General features: G+C 39.7%; 1 long non-coding RNA gene across 1 annotated transcript; it reads left to right on the forward strand.

The window, feature by feature from the left end:
• The first annotated feature begins 2,110 nt into the window (after positions 1-2,110).
• On the forward strand, positions 2,111-3,234 carry LOC123330795. Its single transcript, XR_006546965.1, has 2 exons — positions 2,111-2,446; positions 2,971-3,234. It is a non-coding gene; the product is annotated as an uncharacterized LOC123330795 (long non-coding RNA).
• The last annotated feature ends 2,481 nt before the right edge of the window (positions 3,235-5,715 follow it).

Below are 5,715 nucleotides of genomic sequence, written 5' to 3' on the forward strand. Positions count from 1 at the left end.
TTTCTTCTGTGAAAATTAAAAAGAAATATGATGAACAAAAGCAAAAAAAAAATCTTATTTTATTATCGTACTTCTGTCCAGAGTGGTTAGCTTTTAGTATCTTTTAGGAATTCTTCTAATCACAAGATGGCATTTGAGTTGGTATTAAGAAAAACTTTAGGGATCTCCCTGGTGGTCCAGTGATTAAGACTTGGCCTTCCAATGCAGGGGGTGAGGGTTTGATCCCTGGTTGGGGAGCTAAGATCCCACATGCCTTTCAGCCCAAAAAACCAAAACATAAAGCTGAAACAATATTGTAACAACTTTAATAAAGGCTTTTAAAATGGTCCACATTAAAAAAAAAATCTTAAAAAGGGAAAGTTTATGACAGGGTTGATGGTGAACTAGGTTACCAAGGAAACATTCATTCAGCCAATATTTTTCCACTTGCTCGAAAATGTTTATTAAGCACAAACTGTGTCAAATGTGAAGGCTTTAAAAACTGCAGGGTTCATTTTCTTTCCTCTGAGAGACCACACCGCTTTAGGAGACAGAGTTAAGCTAACAATTATGATGCAGGGTGGTAGGCACTAACAGGGTGGATCAGAGAGAACAAAGACGGAAAGGTGGGAACAAAGAACAAAGACGGCAACACTGTCTTCTTGGAGGTTAAATTCTTTGAAAATTCCTGACATCTGGGCTGATTCAAGTATAGTTTTGAAGTTGAGAAAGCTCGTCTTTCAGGGTTTTTCCAAGGTGAGTGTTTCTGAAATCCTCAACTGGAAAATTAGTAATTTCTGTATAAAGGTGTCACAGGTACAGTTCATTAAATGAAATGATTCCACCAATTCTGTAAATTCCATGCCCTTTCTCTGTGATAAAATTTCTCTACAGTCTGTTGTTCCCTAATCCATTGGGTCTCTTATAAGCCATAGTGGTTCAAGAACGCATATCTCTGAGGACAGACTTCCTTGGTAGGTTCTCTCCAAGGACCTACACCTGACTCTGAAGTCTGAGAGGTGAGTCCTGGCCTCTTAGCAGTGGACTCAGCCCAGGTGCAGAGGGTGTAGGTGTGTCTGTGTGTGTGTGTACACACATACACAGCATGCCATCATCAAGTGAGTGAGTGGCTATATTTTAAAGCCAGAATGTAAACAGCTTGAGCATTCTTAGTCATTGTATCGGAGAAGGCAATGGCAACCCACTCCAGTATTTTTGCCTGTAAAATCCCATGGGCAGAGGAGCCTGGTGGGCTGCAGTCCATGGGGTCACTATGAGTCGGGCACGACTGAGCGACTTCACTTTCACTTTTCACTTCCGTGCATTGGAGAAGGAAATGGCAACCCACTCCAGTGTTCTTGCCTGGAGAATCCCAGGGACAGGGGAGCCTGGTGGGCTGCTGTTTACGGGATCGCACAGAGCCCGACACGACTGAAGCAACTTAGCAGCAGCAGCAGCAGCAGCAGCAGTCGTTGTACAGTAATTATATACGTGTCTTTCTTCTCTCATTTCTACTGGCATAAATCAGAATTTCCTAGATGCATTCTTTAGAATACCGATTTCCTCAGATGCTCTGAAAATAAGTTCCATGATCAAAAAGGTCTAAGAAATGCAGCATATATGTAAATAGCCTATTTTTTTTGTTTCATCTACTGTTTACAAACCTTTTTGCTAGGTGCTTTAAAAATTTATTTTACCTAAAGTGTATATTTTTAAAACATTTTAATTGAGGATACGGAAACTTACATTACCATATGTAAAATAGATAGCCAATGGGGATTTGCTGTATGGCTCAGGAAACTCAAACAGTGTCTCTGTATCAATCTAGAGGGATGGGATGGGTAGGGAAATAAGAGGGAGGTTCAAAAGGGAGGGGATATATGTATACCTATGGCTGATTCATGTTGAGGTTTGACAGAAAACAACAAAATTCTGTAAAGCAATTATCCTTCAATTAAAAAATAAATAAAATATTTTAATTAGAGGATAATTGCTTTACAATGTTGGTTTCTGCCATACATCAGCATGAATCAGCCATAGGTGTACACATGTCCCCTCCCTTTTAAACCTCCCACCCACCCCATCCCACCCCTCTGGGTTGTCACAGAGCACTCCTAATGTATATTTTAACTTCAGAGTTAGGATTCTGTGGGGCCACTTTGAGAAATCATGGTCCCAGCAGAAAACAGATGAGTGATTGGAGGAGATTTTAATGAAGAAATGATTTACAAAGCATGGGTAGGATCTAGAGAAATCAGGAGAGATATTGGAATACGCTGGGGCTGGCCAACAAGGAGACACTTCCTCTGGTCCTAAATGGGCAGGACAGGAAGCCCTTATTAGTCCTTGCAGAGGGAGCATTCATGGGGAGGACCTCCTAATAGGAGCTGCGGCCAGTCTGTGGTGACACCTCTTTCTTCGATCCCCTGTTGATTTTCTGTAGCTAAACCCCAAGGGATGCCAGGAGGTAAGGGAGGCATTTGATTTAGTCCATACAGTCAGCCTTCTGAGGCACAGAAAAGGCTGGAGGATAAATCTGGAGGGGCAAACGGGTGATAATCCAGCCTATAAATAATTAAGAACTGATTAGATTGAAAGAGTCAATCAGCTTTTAGTCCTAATAACACTTAAACGGTCACTGGAAGAGATCATGCGAATTATCTGTGAATAAGTAGTGTTCTAGGTATGTTTCTCTCAGTGTTTCCTTTTTCTTTTCTTACTTTGAAGAGCACAGAATGAGATAAGACTTTCCACAACAAAATTATTATGGAACAAGCTTGGGGTGCCATTGCCAATAGGAAATAGTAAAAGAAAGTTTTCATTGCCATTTGGTCTGACCTGATTCTAACCCATAATGTTGTTAATACTTGTATTTGCTACCTGTTCAAAAAGCACAGCAAAGCTAAAACAATAAGAGATCTTGAATTGAGGTGGTGGTGGCAGAGACCATCACCAGCTGCCTGCAGAATCCGTTCTTTCCTTCCTCCATAGTAACGGCATTATAGTCAGTTACCTGATGAATAGACGTGATGTTTGCCACTTCTGGATGAAGCCTTTCGAAGAATAAGAATTCTTCCTCCATTCTCTGTTCGACTGGCTGGATGCAGATGATAAGAAGGCCACAGAGAAGCCACAGGATGGAAGGAACTTTGGTTCCTGAATCAATGCATGTAGAAAAGCTGCCTGCTGACCTGAACACCTGTTGTGAACTGTTATATAAACAAGAAATAAACTTCTGTTGTATTTAAGCCACTACATATTTGCATCTGTTTGATTCAGCAGTTTATTTAGCCTACCCAAAGTAATACAGATGCCATTAGGATTTTAATCTCAAATACTTAAATTATTTATTATATGTTTACAACCCTTATGTGGTAAGCAGGGCAGGCACCTATTTTATAGGCAAAACAATGAGGAATATGGAGATTCATAAATTCTTTCAACAAATACTTATTGACCATTAGGGAAATTTTTTGCAAACAATTTATTAAATCATTATTTTGTGAGAGCATTCATTCTTTCTTTTTTTTTTTGATAGGCAAAAATGATATTTTGCTTTATTTTTTTTTAATTTTATTTTATTTTTAAACTTTACATAACTGTATTAGTTTTGCCAAATATCAAAATGAATCTGCCATTCTTCATTCATTTTATAAACATTTACTCAGGGCTTTCAATGTGTCCTTCAGGAGCTCACAGTCTAGTATAAAAGACAAATACTAAATTTAAAAATTAAGGACATAAATTGCTACAGTGTTTAGTACTCATGAGAATAATGTGTATCAGGAAAGCATATAATAGGGGGTTTGACCTAGTCAGATAAGTAGGCGAAGGGAATCCCTGAAGAAGTGATGATTAAACTAAGATATGAGAGAAATATATATATTTAGGCTGGTGAGAAAGAGGAGGGAACTTTCCTAAAAGAGAGCAATGTGTATAAAAGCCCTGAGTTGGATGGAAAGGGCTGGTGACTATGGGGGTAGGAGAGAGGCCGTCTACATTTTTCTTCTATTTTTCTTTTTATTTACATATTTTTATAAAATATACATATACCCCCTCCCTTTTGAGCCTCCCTCTGGGAGCTCTGCATTTAAAGATGAAGTCAAGGAGGATAAAGCTGTAGAGGAGGTGGGAAAGTGGGCAGAGAGGTGTCTTAGTCAGCTTGGGCTGCTGTAACAAAATGCTGTGGACTGGGTGACTTAAACAACAGACACTTATTTTCAGTTCTAGAGACGGGAGTCCAGTAGCAAGATGCCAGCTAATTTGGTTGTTGCTGAGGACTCTCTCTGGCTTGCAGAAGACCACCTTCTCGCTGTACCCTCACACAGCAGAGAGAAGACACTAGGCTGTCTCTTCCTCTTCTTCAGTTCAGTTCAGTTCAGTCGCTCAGTCGTGTCCGACTCTTTGCGACCCCATGAATCGCAGCACGCCAGGCCTCCCTGTCCATCACCAACTCCCAGAGTTCACTCAGACTCACGTCCATCGAGTCAGTGATGCCATCCAGCCATCTCATCCTCTGTCGTCCCCTTCTCCTCCTGCCCCCAATCCCTCTCAGCATCAGAGTCTTTTCCAATGAGTCAACTCTTCACATGAGGTGGCCAAAGTACTGGAGTTTCACTAATTCCTTTTTCGGAGCACTGCACAGCTCTCTGGCTGATCGTAACTAGAGACTTCCTCAGCTCCCGCATTTGTTCAGCTTTTTGTGATTGTTCTTTTCCCAGAGGCTGTTCTTTTGTTGGTGTTTCCTCTCAGCCCAGCCTTGTCAGGTTTCACACTGTGCATAAGCTCATTATTTGGCCCCAACTTAAGGGATCCTGTTTAAGTTTCTGAGCTCCTTCTCTATTCAAGCCCCTTTTCTCTGAGATCCTATCCTGAAGATTTTAGGAGATTTAGTTGCTTTGAATTCTACCATCTTTTTCCTCAGCTTGGCAAAATGGCTCTATTTGGGCATCTACCACTAATTATTATACATATATAAACCTTGTTTGCTATTGATTTTCTCATATGTAATATGTGTATTGTTGAATTAGATTAGATAATCTCTAAAGCTGGAAAAGGAAATGGCAACTCATTCCAATATTCTTGCTTGGGAAATCCCATGGACAGAGGAACCTGGTGGGCTACAGTCCACAGGGATCACAAAAGTCAGACATGACTTGGTGACTAAACACAGTTTAGAAATTCAGTGATTTGCCTCTAGAATGATCAGTCTTAAGGAGTTTTCATTACAAATAGTTAATGACATTCTACTTTTGATATTTTATGCTGTAACCCCACACAGATGGGGAACAATGGTTAGTTCTGAGTAATAAAATATTCTAGTTAGTAGCTTATCATCAAACATGCCAGACACAATTTGAAAACCAAAAGTCTTCAAAGTTAATAACATATTCAAAATACTATATTGAACAGGTTTTGTTAGGTGACTCAGAAGATGTTTCAGGATTACAGCTCCTCATAGGAACCATCATGGACATGAATCATCGTTGTACCTTGGGTTTATAGGAGTACGAATTGGTAGAAACTTCTAGTTGCTACAGTCTTGTATAAACCACCCTTTACATTCCTTGTTTTCAATAATTTCAAGATGCTACCAATCTTGAAGAACAACTATTGTAAAAAACCAACCTCTTGCAGAATCTTTATCTAAATTATCAATTACCACTGACTTTTTAACGTTTAAGTTATCATTCTCAAAGGAAAAGGCTATTTTTTCTCTTTCTTTTTTAAAGAGAA

This window comes from Bubalus bubalis, chromosome 20 (assembly GCF_019923935.1).
Source record: "Bubalus bubalis isolate 160015118507 breed Murrah chromosome 20, NDDB_SH_1, whole genome shotgun sequence".
Lineage (NCBI taxonomy): Eukaryota > Metazoa > Chordata > Mammalia > Artiodactyla > Bovidae > Bubalus > Bubalus bubalis.